Source organism: Schistocerca piceifrons, chromosome 1, assembly GCF_021461385.2.
Source record: "Schistocerca piceifrons isolate TAMUIC-IGC-003096 chromosome 1, iqSchPice1.1, whole genome shotgun sequence".
Classification (NCBI taxonomy): Eukaryota; Metazoa; Arthropoda; class Insecta; order Orthoptera; family Acrididae; genus Schistocerca; species Schistocerca piceifrons.
The window spans coordinates 1251196209-1251211329 of NC_060138.1; positions in this window are offsets into that span (position 1 = coordinate 1251196209).

The following is a 15121-nucleotide window of genomic DNA, read 5'->3' on the forward strand; positions in this document are numbered from 1 at the left end:
AAGGCCGCCTATGTCTCAATTTATCGGAATACCTTTTTATTTGCTTCGAATATGAAGTGATGCATGCCTACGAGTATGTATGCAATCTTTCAATGTAACGAAGGCGTGCTGAAAAATAATGCCTTAGAATTCTTTATGTGAAAGCATTGAAAGCTTTTCAAATGACACAAACGTGATTAACATTCAAAATGTTCAATAGTTTCTGGATTCCTAAGGGACCAAACTGCTGAGGACATCGGTCCCTAGACTTACACCATACTGAAAGTAACATAACTAACCTCCCGAGGGACGACTCGAAACCCCGGCGGGAGGGGCACGCAATCCGTGGCATGGCGCCTCAAACCGCACGGCCATTAACATTCAGCTCCATTATTATTCGTTATTAATTTCATCACTCTGCTGCTATAGGTCTCAAAATTGTAGCTTGTTACAAGGCCTTGTGTAACGAAATTGTGTCGTTGCGTGAGAAACAGCACGGTGTAATCGAGTTTCGAATGCGAAGAGTCCGTTTCCGTCAACTTGACAATGTCAGACCACACACGAGCGTTGAGATGTCTGCTATAATCTGACGCCTTGGTTTCACTATCACCGACTATTCTCCATACTGTTTTCCTTTGTTTCCGAAACTTGAAAAACATCTGAGGACTTCTCTTTCATTGTGATGAAGCGACACAAACAGAGATCAGGTTGTGGCTCCGTGAACCAACTCCAACATTCTACAGTGAATGTATCAACAAACTGGTCTCTCATAGGGAGAAATATATTTGTCTCCGGCGTCACTTTGTGGAGAAATAAATATATAGACATAAAGAACAAAGATGCAGAATGTTAATAACGTTTGTCTTATTTAAGAAACTGTAATAGTCCTCACGTAAAATATTCCAAGTCATTTATTTTTAGCAAGCTCTCGTATCAAGACATGTATCTAGTCTGACAACAATTTCGCTCCAATAAACTTTTAAAACAGATTTTGCAGGAACGCTTTTGAGCACTACTTGTGGTCCGTTTCAGGAGTAAGACGGCAGATGCAACTCTTGGGAGTAGTTTTGCAAATTGTTGTCAGTTTCCTGTAAGAATCATTCCCAGTATTAGTGTAATGTGTTATAAATAATATTCTGTTGCTATCTACAGGAATAATATCACAAGAGATATTTTAAAATTCCTAACTTATGGGAAGGAAAGACTTATCCTACATGCAATGTGGTTCGCCCTTGTGCTTCAGATAGTGTTAGAGCTACCTAAGTAAATGTTGTATGAAATTTCTTATAGTTTGTGTGTGTGTGTGTGTGTGTGTGTGTGTGTGTGTGTGTGTGTGTGTTTGTCTGTGTGACGTCCTAAGGAACCAAACTGCTGAGGTAATCGGTCCCTAGAATTACACACTGTTTAAACTAACATAAACTAACCTACTCTAAGAACAACACACACACCCACGCCCGAGGGAGGACTCTAACCTCCGGTGCCCCGAAACCGCCTGGCCACTCTGCGCGGTTCTTATAGAGTGTGAGTACTTTAGGATTAAAGGAGACCACTCACCGAAAATCAGAAGCATTGAGGCGTCAATAGGCACACACAAAACAAGGAAAACTTGCAAGCTTTCGGAGCTTGAAGAGCTAGACTGCAGAAACACACATGTATACACTCTCACACTCGCATATACAAGTGTTTGAGTGTGTGTGTGTGTGTGTGTGCGCTGCAGCTCGTCGAAGGATAACTCCGAAAGCTAGCAAGCTTTCCTTCTTTTGTGTGTGCCTATCGACACCTCAACGCTTCAGCTTTTCAGTGGACTGTCTCCTTTAATCCTACAGTTGCTAACGTAAGGTTCATAAACAGAAAAAAGTAAACAATTGTTAATCACGCGAAGACCGATCGCATTATTTGGGACCAAGCAGACAACTATAATCTGAAGGCAAGCGCAGGTTCTATGTATCAAAACCTGAGTCCTCTATCCACTTAGTATAGAGAGCCTGCAGGCACGCTGTTAATGTAACGATCGTATAAGTAAACAGAGAAAAACCTGACATCTAAGGTCGACAAATAAAGAATTTTATCTACGATAAGGTGATAATAATGTAGCTAGTGACGTAGGTATCATCCCAACTGACGCAGGTAATACGCCATATCAAGCTATAAGCAAAACAGAACATCCAGTGTATGACAATAACGTCGATTCCCAAAATCGCGAACACAAGCTTACGTCCATACGGAATTAATGAGACTGCCGAAATATATACTGTCAGATGTCAGATTTGGTAAGAAAAAATGGCAATTACGAAAACTATAACTACACTGAAGCCCTCCCCAATGATTCTGGAGAATAAAGCATCTTTCGCGTTTCGTTTTTGCTAGACATGGAGTATAATGATAAGATTTCGAAATAACAGGTGAGGAAGAGGCGACCCAGTCCGATGTCTGGAAAATAGACACAGATCCTTGGAATTTGTAACCGTTATAAAACGGGGATTTTGATATAGTAAGTAAACAACGCCTCAATGGTGCTCTAAACGCTTAACTACGTTGACTGTACGTCCACGCTAGAGAAGTAATTTTCAGTAGAGCATTTGGAAGTTTATGACATTGTAGATATACTTTTCCTCCACTATTTTTAAAGATTTTCATCATTTCTTTCTAAGAAGAATTTTATTGTCGTGGCCGTAGATAATATTGCTTTTCAAATAGATATTCCGTAGTTACATTGTATTTATTTTTGTTATTTATCTTCAATTGTTGACAGCTAGTAACTAGGAAGAAAAGATAAAAACTTAATATTTAAACCCCACTCAAGGATTACACCTTAGGCATGTCCTGAATGATAAACAGCTGCCAACATGGCACGATAAGGGGCGATCTTTGCTCGAGGGACGAGTGTTCACCATGTCACCAATCGCTCCAGCCGTATTCACCAGTAGATGAATCGTGATGAGGTCAGAGCTTCTTTCTTCAAGCAGCTCCTCATTTGGTCACACTGGCTAAGTGGATTGGTTTCCAGATCTTCCTATCTCAAAATTGACGTCTGTGTCTATAGCAAAAATATTTCCGTACTATCTGATACACAAACATGCAATATTTAACGAGAATATTATATTGTCTCCCGAAACTTCTGTTCTCAAAAGAAAGGAAACAGTTACCTAAAACTTATATTCTTACAACAATAGAAACAATTTTTCTTTCATACACTGCAAGGGGCGCTTTGCCTCCAGGTAAGATAACAGTGTTTCCTATACTATAAAACAAAAACCCGGTCGCGTTATTACAAATACGCAATTCAAATGTTCGGCTTCTTTTGTGGCATTCAATACCTGCAGCGCTTTCAAACGTAATCCTGCATTACACTGGACATGAATATTACGGGCTGAAACGAACTGCCTACTGCTGTACATTTTCGAAACGTTTCTGGGAAAATGTAACTGAAATGCTGGGTAGTCGATTTAAAAGTTTTGTCATTTTTCTATTCAGTATTGTTCCAACATCAAATAACCGAACAAAATTGACATTTTGCAGATTACTGGGTGGTAACACAACGTGATTCTCAGAAAGGTCTGTTTCATTTTATATGTCTAGTTTATTGAATAAACTCACAAAATACATCCACTGTACAGTGAGTCGGTAAAGTATGGCGGAATATGAGCGGTATAACTCAAATCAGAGTAAATAGGAAATTTACTAACGCAGACCTGAAGATGCCTGAGTAGCTTCTTGTACACTGCCGGAAAATATACACCATACAAAATACAACTAGTGTGCACTTACTTGAAAAAGTGTGGTGAAATGTAACTCGAATCACGGTAAATACATAAATTTGCTGATCCAGGCCTGGAGATGTATGGTTCACTACTTGTACACTGTCGGGGAAATACGCAACACATTCAAGGACAATGTCATTTCGTTTACCAGTGAGGTTCGTTATTTTAGGACTGTGTGATAACAAATTCAGACCAAATAAAACACACATGTCAGATGAAAAGCTATCCAAATAGGTGCATCATTACACAGTGCCCCCTCCCCTGCCCCTAGAGCCTTATGGGGAAAATTCAGGCATGAATTTCCATGTAATAGATCATAAAAAACTTCCGAATGTCATCTTGCGACAGAATGTCCCAAGCATTTTACGCGCTTTGTTGCAGTTTGGCAATGGCTCTTGCAGGCCCTGGAGATTGAGTAAATTCCCGCTTCATCATGTCCCATACATGTTCCAATAGTTAAAGTTGTGGTGATATTGCTGGCCAGCGAGTTGTTGTGAGTAGAGAATATCTGCCGGTTCTGACCAAAACCACTAACATCTGCATCAGTGTTCCTTAATTCCGACATAACTGCATCCGACGATGTGCATCAAGGCCATGACATTGTAGTTCCAAGAATTCTGACATCAGTCGATCTGCCGACATGCACCAAGGATCTGACATCTGCAGATCTCACATCATTGCGTCACTGCTCTGTGAAGGCCATATCAATTACGCGCACCATCCCCGCACTACCTCGTCTCCCCCCCCCCCCCCCCCCCCGAAACAAACATCCCTGAGATCCCTGAGACACCGTGCCCCTGCTCGCTCCAGATGCTTTTACAACAGCGTGCTTTTACAACAGATGCACTGTAGAGGAGTTGTGAAATAGGGGGGAGAGTGTCACTGAAATGATACAGGATTTGGGATAGACATCATTAGAACTAACGCGTTTTTCGTTACGGTGGAACCTCATGGAATTTCAATCGCTAACTTTCTCCTCCTATTGCGAAAATATTTTTTTGACTTGGACCTACATAGAGAGAAACGATCGCCAATAAAATAGGGAGGTCAGAGCTCACACGGAATGATATAAGTATTTGATTTTTCCACACGCTGTGCGAGATTCGAATAATAGAGAACCATCGTGAGGGTGGTTCGATGAACCCTCCCCCAGGCACTTAAATGTGATTTTCAGAGTACCCACGCAGATGTAGATGAACCCTACAAGTGTCATGTAACGCATATTTGACGTTAATATGTATGATATTTGTAAAAATACATAACGCTAGCGTGAGCACCATCATGTCTTCACTGTCCTTACATACACTTAGGTCTTACAGGTACGAAATGGGAGTTATTATACTCTCAGCTCCATGGTTTCGACTACTTGTCCAGGCCACCTGACTACCCACTTGCCATACAAGTAGAGAACCGTTAATAGGAGCTTTTCAAGGACTTTTGGCAGGCACAGAATACGAAACAAATATTTTGTACAAGGAACTTTCTTAGGACTTTTGGCAGGCACAGATACGAAACAAATATTTTGTACAAAACCTTTAATGATTTCTACATAATAATTTACACAGAGAATAGAAGTCTATCTTTATTTTTGACTTGTACTGTGTTATTAAAATCCAGCTTCAATTTTAACATGTGGTTGCATTACTATATAGAAGCAGAAATACGGCATCGCTATGAGGTGTTACACAAAGCAGCCAGCCACAGCACCAGCACACTCGCTCACACATCCCGCGTTGCCTCGCACTCCTAACCTCAGTTAGGTGCTAAAGGAACTTTACTTGCAGCTCATATGTATTGCAGGAGAATATTGCACCACTCGGAATCCAAATAAAGAGTGTCTTACAGGTCACACTGTAAGTAGCCTGTTTGTATGTCCGTATGTTGGCAGCACTATAGACTGTATTTATATCGCTGAAAGCGCTGTGTCAAGAGGAAAATCCATAACTTAATGGCCAGGAGGCACTCGTAAGCTCCTGCGCATGCACACCATCTCGCGCGTCCCATACATGTGGAAAATTCTCTCCAAGACTCGCCGAGACCGCCTCTCCTCTTCCTTCCAGGGCCTCACACGGCCTCCGCCCACACACCGGCGTTCCTCGCACTCCCACCCCCGCTTCCGCTCCCTCCGCAGACCACCACGCGTCCGCAGAACACCGTAACCCTACAGCGCCCTCCACGGAACTCAATGTGGAGCAGCCAACTCGGAATGACAAGGCGGACAATTCAGTCACTAACGAGCCGACTCAGTTCAACCATGGATAACTTTTCTTAGGGCTGAACTTGAAATACAGTGTAGTGGCAGAGTAATCAAGAACACATCGAATTCTTACAAAAAAAAAAAAAGTTTGTTTCAAAACGAATATTGACAGTTTTTGACTTTCAAAAATCTTAATGGTCACCGAAGGCTCTCCAGTATTCCTGCTAAACCGTATTTTACCTAACGCGGACTGTATAAAGTTACTCAGGAACAGAAGTCAGTCCAACGAGCCGGCAAATATTTTCATACTTGAGATACGACTTGCACGACATCAACGAGATACTCTATGAAGCTAGAAAACTGCAAGTGGTTTCATCGTTCCCAGCAACACAAGTGCTGGGCAAGGGACGTTTCGTAACGCCAGTTAGTCTGTCACAAGAACTGTGTGGCTATTTCCTTTGGCTACCCTGCAGACAATCGTTCCAGCCTTTTCCAGTTTTGTGCAGCCTTGTTTTGCAGACACGTGCAAAATGCCCATTCTAATTACTTGTAAAACACATACCTCTTATCCAGTTCACTTCCCAATTCCCAAGATTTTTAGGAACTGTGACCTCAAGATATTTCACTATAGGTTCTGATTATTTTCATTGTCGAAGGGAAAAACGAGTTGTATCACTATCACGAGTAATTTCACTAGGTCCAAAAAACTCTCAGGTCTATTTCTGAATACCAACCTATAGTTATAACGCCGGAAATCCATATCCTCCTATTTCCATCTATTGTACTATAATTTTTTTCCTTTATTTCTTACCTGAAGATATGACACTACTGTGTCTTTATATATTGTAATTGTTTTACTATTTATGTATTTATGTCGATGTATAATTGGTTTGTTTAGTAAATATTATTTGTATTTTTACGCTGGGTCTGGCCTAGGGAAAACTATGCTATCGAACGACTACATCGATAGCTCGTGTGGAGAACCACAGTGTTTAGGATCTTTGGTAGTGTTAACTCTGCGCATGGAGCGTGGACAGAGGCAGTCTGGCGGGAGTACGGCAGAGAAGCAGGTGTGTTGTGTGACGCTCCCGCAAGTTGCCGGGCTTTTCGGGGTTTGGCAGCATGTAATTGCGCTCGTCTTGCCATGATAGTTTCTAATACGGTGTCGTGGACGGGAAGCATTAGCTGGCGCACACCAAGAGCCCGTTTCGCATGGTGACCGTGTCGAGAAGAAGGCGAGCCAACATCCAGCTTCTGCAACAGCGACGGCCGACAATGAGTGACTGTCGCCACCTCTTCGATCGACGACTTCAAACCTTCAACCAACCAACAAGGAAGACTGAAAGCACGTAAAGTTTTAGAGCTGTATGGCAGACCTCAGCTTTTAAAATTATTGCATCACAAAATTACAGCAACTTAGCATGAACCTTTGTTGCTCATTGTCCCAATTGCATGTTAAAAAGTCTGTAATGACATAAAAACACAAATTTGTGAGCATTTCCTACCTATTTTTTCGCGGCATGAAAATACATTACACAATCACGAATTAGCCATTAAAGAACTGCAGACTATTGTTCATTAAAATCATTAGACCTTGCAAGCTAAAATTGACTTAGTTGCATCTACCGATTCGGTTACGCAACTTGCAAAATCTCAGGAAAACTTAAAGGACACGGTAGATACGATTTCAACACAAATGGACACTCTGAAATTTGGATCAGAAAAACACACTGAGGAAATAAGTACACTATCGGAGAAAGTAGCCGAACTTTCGGATCGGTTCACTAACTTATCTGGAAAGGTAGATAATGATCTGAATGACACCAGACCTGTAGCCATCACTGTCACAGAAGAGTATGAACAAATTAAGAAAAACAGAATCAAATTAATACGCAACACAGAAGAGAAATCCGGGAAATACAAGATCAGTTGGCACAAGTAATACAAAAATTACATATTTCAGAGGACACTCGCGCTCCAACACGGGAAGATGGATTTATAAATACGGAAAAGCCACAAAATAATAACACAGGGCATTTCGGAAATTATGAAAGAAATTGGCAAGGTGCACCGAATTTTGAGATGGAACCGCCGACACGACGTAACAATGACCGATATGCTACCCGCCGACACGATGATTTTGACTATAAGCTGTTCATTACTACACGTAAATTCAAAACATTTAAGAATTCTGGTAACGACATTCATCCACAAACGTGACTCCATCAATTCTCTCATTGTTTTCCTCCCAACTGGTCAGTAAAGCACAGATTAAAATTTATGTGTGGCTACTTAGAGAATGAACCAGCTGAAAATATGCGATCGGTCATTCTCGATTGTCACAGTGAAGGAGAATTTTATCATGCCTTCCTCTCAGCATATTGCTCTCAAGCTACACAAGACCGAGTAAAACATAGCATCATAATGATGAAACATTTCGAACAATCTGAATTTTCCAGTCTTGTGAAATATTTTGAAGACATGTTGCACAAAAATCAGTACCTGCCCAACCCATACAGCCCCTCAGAACACATCCGCATTTGCTTCATCAAATTACCTGAACATTTACGACACATTATTTTGGCAGGACGTTGCAAAGACGACATTGAAGCTTTTCAGGGACTCTTACAAGAATTAGAAATTGACACTGACAATCACGGAACGTGAAAACAGGAACACAACAATTACAGGTCACATCCGTCACAATTCCGTGATGCCAGAAATAATAAATGGACATGACAAGGCTATTCTTACAACGTAAATCGTGACCAAAACAGACACCACCCATATGACAACCGTTGGCAGATTGGTAATAATTACAGGGAAAGATCACCTCTCCGCAGTAATGACTATCACAGAGAGAATCAGAGGAACAGACAATATGGGAACCAAAATAATTATTATCAAGGGAGACAGAATAACTTCAGACGCAACGGTCCAGCGTGCAGTTACGATTCCGGGAGACATTCTCCACCACGTGACCGACAAGAAAGAAACTATGGAATCTACCGACATGACGACAGACGATATGATCGTAACGACAGACCTGAATTGCATCAGAACTGGCGGGCTTCAAACAGGGCAGGGCCCTCTCGACAAGGTGAATTTGTAGAAGTAAGGTCTCCAAATCCCAATAACGACGCGCGCCTACAAAGAGACAATTGGCAATGACTCATACCGCTGGCAGCCACAAAATGTACTTATGAAACTGACGACGCAGCTGGCGTAGCTAGTAATTACGTAAAAATGGAAGACATTAGGGACATCTTACTCCAGGAATACGACGTAAAACACAACAACATTGCATATCCTGTGATTCACATTACAGTAAATGACGTAAAAACTACGGCAGTACTTGACTCTGGCAGTCCCATTTCAGTAATTAGTGAAACAGCCTTTAGCAACTGCAACAAATCGAACGATTGCCCCACACTTCCGTTACGTAAGATTAAATTATGAGGTGCAATCTTTGGAAAAAGTGTAGATGTACACCAACGAACCAACTTAGAATTCTTTTGTCAAAGCCACAGCTTCTCTATGAACTTTCTTATTGTTCCATTATTGTCGACGGAAATTATATTGGGAGTAGACTTTTTGAATGAATACAAAGCAATCTTAAACTTTCACGATGCTGAAATAAGTTTAGAGAAAGAAGGTAAGTCAATAGCTTTGAAATTTGAAGATTGGCTCTCAAACCATGACGAAGAAATAAATCGGCTTTACCTCCTGTTAGACAACAGTTCGGAATTTTCGACGGAACTTGACACCAACAATCACTCTGCAAGTACTGACAGGGATGATATCGACAGCGCATTTGATACTAATGAGTTAATTCAGAATAAAATTGAAACAATTGAGAATTGTAATGATACTGACAGGCAAGACATTTTTAAGATTTTACAAGCACATTCCACAGTTTTTACTCACAAAACAGGAACAATCAAGGGATTTCAATACCAATTTCGTGTTCGTGAGAATATTAAATTTTGTGTTAGACTATACCTAATTCTGGCACATTATAAGGACCGTGTTAGAACAGAAATACAATCTATGCTTGAAGAGGGCATTATTTAGCCTGCAGTAAGCTCATACAACAATCCATTACATGTTGTTGAGAAGAAAAATGGATCGATCATGCTTGTCTTAGATTCGAGACAAATCAATACTATCATCATTCCTGAAACAGACAGGCTGCAAACGTTGGAAGAACTGCTTCAAAATTTTAATGGTGTGAAAGTGTTGTCTTCTATTGATCTCAGATCCAGCTTTTATCAGATCGAGCTTCATCCAGAATGTAGAAAATACACAGCTTTCCTTTGTTTCGGCGTTTGTTATCAGTTTCGGAAACTTCCTTTTGGTTTGAACATTTCTTCGGCAGCATTCATTCGCGGGCTAAATTCCATATTACCTGAGATTTTAAAACGTCACATCACCTTATATGTGGACGATATTCTAATAGCAGAAGCCTCATGGGAACAACACAATCGCATCCTCAACAGCGTGTTACATATTTTTGAAGAATCTGGAATTATAGTTAACTTGAAAAAGTCTGAATTCGGTAGGACAAAGGTGAAGTTTATGGGACATATTATTTCTTCTGAAGGCATTCAGCCGCACCCTGAAACGTTAGAAGCAATCAGAGCCATTCCAGTTCCATCCACAAAATACAAGTCCGCAGTTTTCTAGGTCTCGTAAATTTTTACCGTCGTTTTCTGAATATGCAAATTCTAGTTACACCAAAACTTTGTTCTCTCACTGGAAAAAATACTATTTGGAACAGGGACGAACAAGCACAGTTGGAATTCAATTCTTTGAAACAAGCGTTACTTAACGCGCAAATACTAGCTCATCCACATCTGTCACAAGGTTTCTGCCTTAGCATGGATTCTTCTAAAGTCGGTCTTGGTGCTCATTTATTTCAAGAAACCATAGAAAATGACACTACTGTTCAGAAAACCATTGCTTTTGCTAGCCGAGTGCTAACAAAATCTGAAAAAAATTATTCCGTTACCGAATTAGAAGCTTTAGCTATCGTTTTGGCATTTAACAAATTCCGTTTCTTTCTTTCTGGTAAGCACGTAAAAGTGTACAGTGATCATCGTGCATTACAATTTCTTATGTCTTCAAAATTAAATTATGACAGGTTAAAACGTCGGTCATTGTTTCTGGAAGAATTCCACTTCACAATAATCTACATTCCCGGCAAAGAGAACATTGTTGCGGACGCACTGTCACGTGCACCGGCTGGGATTGAGAAAGGTAACACAGAAGGCAACCTCGAGAAAAATTTCAGTATTCTTTACATTCAGAAAGTCGCCTTTGAAAAATTCATCACCACATCTTTAAAGGACATTGCTCATGAACAAGATAAAGATCGAATTTGGAAAGACATCAAAAGTAAATGGCATGAAAAGACACACACACAGATTCGGCATTATTATCTGGTTAGAAACAACATACTGTTCAAACGCTGCACTGTTGATGACAAGCTATGGTTACTTTGCATTCCTGATGATTTTGTTAATAAGCTCATTTGGTACATTCATTTTAGCTATGCACATTTTGGTCCACGAAAATGTTATCATATTCTTCAGACGACTTGTTATTTTAACAATATGGAAGAGAGAATTCGAAGAGTCTTTTATATTTGTAAACTTTGTCAAAAGGCTAAACCATCTACTGTCTCACATCGTTCTCCGTTGTTCCCTATCATCCCTTCTAAATTAAAAGAATTTGCTGCTTTTGATCTCTTGGGACCCCTTGTCAGAACTCTATTGGATTTTCGTACGTTCTAGTTGCTGTTGAACGTACTTCAAAATTTGTTTCTTTCACTCTGTTACGTAAAGCCACTGGACGGCCTGTATCCTAAGCCTTTGTTAAAAATTTCTTACGTGAAGTTGGACACGTTAGTAAAGTCATTTCAGATAACGGACCACAATTCAGATCTGCTGTTTGGTCACGCATGCTTCGGAACCATAAAATCAAACCTGTTTTTATTTCATTCTACTCACCACATTGTAACCTGTCTGAACGGATTATGAAAGAAATCAATAACCTTTGCAGACTTTATTGTCACAGAAAGCATTAGTATTGGGACAGATATTTACACTTATTTCAAAACATGCTGAATGAAATGCCTCATGACTCCACTGTCTAACCACTTATTCTTGTACTGAAGAATGAAGAACCACCGAACAGAATCAGAGAGCTTGTACCTTTTCCGAATACACGTAAACTTCGACACAAAGACATAATTGATTTGGCTATTAAAAATATAAAATTTGCAGCAGACAAAAGGAGAAAACTACACGGTAAAGCAAATGCAAAGAAATTATATATTGATCAGAAAGTTCTTATTATAGCTCATTCATTGTCACATAAGAAGAAACATTTGAGTCACAAATTCTTTCTACATTACAATGGACCTTAGAGAATCCGACGTATACCACATGATAATTGCGTTGAAGTTGAAACTCTGCGTACGAGGAAGAGTAAAGGTATACACCACATTTCACATGTAAAACCGTTTATTGAAAGACAATCTGTTTTTTAACTTAGTCTTTGCCATAAAACTTTTCACTTCACGCTACTAGTACAATTTGTCACACTGCTACTAGTACCATTTGTCACACTGAGAAACGGTTAACATGCAACAATGTTTTGAAGTTAACTATCCAGCCTAGAACCTAGGGAAGATTTTTAAACAGGAATTACGAATACATTGTTATAGTGAACAGACGACACAGTGTTGTTATTTGTGCATTCTTGCTTGTTACTTGCACGATTACGTAACGACTATCAGGCTTACATGCTTAAAACATTTACTGGCACTGCTAATGAGATTTTAATGCAACATTTTGGTTTACTTGAAAATATATTCTGGATTTAAAGTACTTTCTGTGAGATACCAGATGACACAGTGGTTAGTTTATGTGACAGCTATACGATTTTATCACGACGCTACTAATGAGTGACCATTTACAATGTTACTTTTCTGGTGTTTCTGTTTCATATCTGCACAGTTTTTCTGAATTCTTCTGGAAAGTGAAACATGTTTCAGTAGTAACTATTGTGGTATAGCTACAATGAGACAGCCTTTTTGGTAGCACAACAATACGTTACATTATAGTACTTTCATGATCATGGTAAGGTACGTAATAACTACGATATCTATACGCAAAGCATTTCACTTTCGTTTATGATGAGGTAAGTACATTGATTTCAGCAGAACGTTGCTTACAGAGGACAATAACTATGACACTTCCACAGAGATTACCTTACAACAAGACGCGCAGTTTAGTGCTACAGTACACGTATTTGAGTGATTAATTTTGTACTTAAAACATTTATTTTTAAAGATTTTTGAATTACAAAGATAGAAAGGTTTTCCGTGCTACATTTCATTCCATTGCTGTAATCTGTAACATCTGAGGGTATAATTACATTAATCCTCAGCGGGGTACACGCTTACTTTGTGTACCATGTGTTTGGCAAGCACAAGGAGCCATAGCTAATATGGTATTTGCTTATACACTCCTGGAAATGGAAAAAAGAACACATTGACACCGGTGTGTCAGACCCACCATACTTGGTCCGGACACTGCGAGAGGGCTGTACAAGCAATGATCACACGCACGGCACAGCGGACGCACCAAGAACCGCGGTGTTGGCCGTCGAATGGCGCTAGCTGCGCAGCATTTGTGCACCGCCGCCGTCAGTGTCAGCCAGTTTGCCGAGGCATACGGAGCTCCATCGCAGTCTTTAACACTGGTAGCATGCCGCGACAGCGTGGACGTGAACCATATGTGCAGTTGACGGACTTTGAGCGAGGGCGTATAGTGGGCATGCGGGAGGCCGGGTGGACGTACTGCCGAATTGCTCAACACGTGGGGTGTGAGGTCTCCACAGTACATCGATGTTGTCGCCAGTGGTCGGCGGAAGGTGAACATGCCCGTCGACCTGGGACCGGACTGCAGCGACGCACGGATGCACGCCAAGACCGTAGGATCCTACGCAGTGCCGTAGGGGACCGCACCGCCACTTCCCAGCAAATTAGGGACACTGTTGCTCCTGGGGTATCGGCGAGGACCATTCGCAACCGTCTCCATGAAGCTGGGCTACGGTCCCGCACACCGTTGGGCCGTCTTCCGCTCACGCCCCAACATCGTGCAGCCCGCCACCAGTGGTGTCGCGACAGGCGTGAATGGAGGGACGAATGGAGACGTGTTGTCTTCAGCGATGAGAGTCGCTTCTGCCTTGGTGCCAATGATGGTCGTATGCGTGTTTGGCGCCGTGCAGGTGAGCGCCACAATCAGGACTGCATACGACCGAGGCACACAGGGCCAACACCCGGCATCATGGTGTGGGGAGCGATCTCCTACACTGGCCGTACACCACAGGTGATCGTCGAGGGGACACTGAATAGTGCACGGTACATCCAAACCGTCATCGAACCCATCGTTCTACCATTCCTAGACCGGCAAGGGAACTTGCTGTTCCAACAGGACAATGCACGTCCGCATGTATCCCGTGCCACCCAACGTGCTCTAGAAGGTGTAAGTCAACTACCCTGGCCAGCAAGATCTCCGGATCTGTCCCCCATTGAGCATGTTTGGGACTGAATGAAGCGTCGTCTCACGCGGTCTGCACGTCCAGCACGAACGCTGGTCCAACTGAGGCGCCAGGTGGAAATGGCATGGCAAGCTGTTCCACAGGACTACATCCAGCATCTCTACGATCGTCTCCATGGGAGAATAGCAGCCTGCATTGCTGCGAAAGGTGGATATACACTGTACTAGTGCCGACATTGTGCATGCTCTGTTGCCTGTGTCTATGTGCCTGTGGTTCTGTCAATGTGATAATGTGATGTATCTGACCCCAGGAATGTGTCAATAAAGTTTCCCCTTCCTGGGACAATGAATTCACGGTGTTCTTATTTCAATTTCCAGGAGTGTACAACTTTACACATAGGTACTATATTTCTCCAACACATAAATTACACAGCTATCTGATCATTTAACTGGGAGAGACAAACATTTATTTTACTACATCAGTGACAGATGTTTACGTAATTACACAGTTGGATAACTTCACACTTATGAAACTGTATTTTGTCTGTACTTTGTGAACTGTTCATATTTTTTCGGAACCATTGTGATACTATGAGAGCTTTGAATGATGTATT